The following is a 2,010-nucleotide window of genomic DNA, read 5'->3' on the forward strand; positions in this document are numbered from 1 at the left end:
ACCCATTATAAAATATTCTACGGATTGAAAAATAAATTTAGGGAGTGAAAAGCTATTATCTAGCTTCAAGAATAGTGGAAAATGAGTTGGAATAGCCCAGGAATCGTTTCTTAACTCAAAAAGTCAAAAAGTACATAATAAGGTCGTGTAAGTCTTTTATTTACGATTTAAAAACCCGCAATCCCGCTACAACAGCACCCATCCTATTGTAGCGGCGGCGTTGCAGTGGCACTAATCCCGATGCAGCGACATGAAGTCAACCAATGAGCTCCACCTCGAAAAATCCCAAAATCCTTTAATTCCATCTCCGCTTCGCCTGCTACAGTGACACCCCTTCTGCGTAGCAGCGTCGCTGCAACGACAAGAATCTCGCTGCAGCTGCACGAAGCGAGACAGTGAGTTTATAATAAATGTTCAGTTTCCTCCTTTCACAACATACTCTTAGACCACTACAGTTAGAAAGTGCTTTTAACGCCAAAGTCAATTTGCGATGATCTACTTAACCAAATTCGATGTCGTAAAGTAGTACGAATTCCTTAACGGTTTATCTATCTATTCATGTAATCAAATCCATATTTACTTCACCCGATTGCTACCAGATCTCCCTACACTTTAATGACAAAAAATTTCTCCAAATCTGGAGAAGGTTGGGAAAATCCTAGTAATATGAGAATGTTTTTCCAATTTTCCCACAGACATATCTATAACGACGAAACTCGGTTTTTACAGAATACATCACCCTCCCTCTCGCTGATACATTCTTCAGTCTTTGATGCATCCCTCCACTATGTATTCATATGTATTATCAATTCTCAGATATATCTATATTCCCTCTCCTATACATCCCTCCCCGCTCATATACATCTCTCCCCTATGTATCTAGATTTCCTATCCCTTTCTCTGATACATCCCTATACCCTCTATGATACATCCCTTTCCTCTCGGATACATCTATCCCCTATGTATCTAGATGTCCTATCCCTTTCTATAATACATCCCTATCCCCTCTCGAATACATCCCTCCTCTCTCGTATACATCTCTCCCCTATGTATCTTGATGCCTGTCGTTGTATTCAAAATTCATAAATTTTATGGAATTTTTGTAATTTTAAAAAGAGTATGAAATTATGTAATTACTCTTAGAACTATGATATTTATGTAAATTATACTTATTTTAAGGGTAGTTTTGAAACATCGAAAAGTATTTTCATATTTCATAAATTCAATGATAAATAATCATATAAATTTAGGCAAAATAATTAATTTGCATGCACAATTGTTAAATAAATTAGCGTATAAATTTATTATTTAGAGAGAGCTCTCTGTCTCTAAATAAAATCCAATCAGTGAATTGTAGCAATACCACTTCCTGCACGGCAATATGAATAAAACTAATATTTAATGTTAAAAATGCAATTTTTTTATAAAAAAGGTAGTTGGGGTTTGACATAAATTTCACTTGATATTATTTATTGAAAGTTTAAACTTTGTAAATGAATAAGTTCTCAAGAATTCACTCTATCATATAGCTGGAAGAAAAATAATCATATACATTTTTAAGCAAAACAATTGTAGTTTAAATAAAAATTTGTAATGTAAGGTAAAAAAAAAGAGACTAGACAACTCTCTCTAAATAAAAATATTATACAAGTAATATGCAGAGGAATATATAAAAAGCCGATAAATTAAGAACAACTATATTTTTAAATGAAAACACATCAGATAAGAAAAATAGTTAATTCAACGTTAAACATAAATTTGACTTTCCATAAGAATGAAAATTTAAGAAGAATTTAAAACTTGGCAAGAATTAATTATTATTATTATTATTCATTGAGCATAATGTTAACATAATTTATAGATATCTATATACCCTTTGAGAAAAATTCAAATGAAACAAATCAATCATGATTTGATGCACTTATTTTTAGAAAATAATGTACTTACAAGAAATATGTAAAAAATAATCAAAGATACAATACATATATATATATATATATATATATATAT

The 2,010-nt window shown here is 31.2% G+C and overlaps 1 pseudogene; it reads right to left on the bottom strand.

The window, feature by feature from the left end:
- Window positions 1–203: 203 nt before the first annotated feature.
- LOC114074022 overlaps window positions 204–2,010 on the bottom strand; it is a 39,811-nt pseudogene continuing 38,004 nt past the window's right edge.

The sequence above is a fragment of the Solanum pennellii genome, chromosome 9, assembly GCF_001406875.1.
Source record: "Solanum pennellii chromosome 9, SPENNV200".
Taxonomy (NCBI): domain Eukaryota; kingdom Viridiplantae; phylum Streptophyta; class Magnoliopsida; order Solanales; family Solanaceae; genus Solanum; species Solanum pennellii.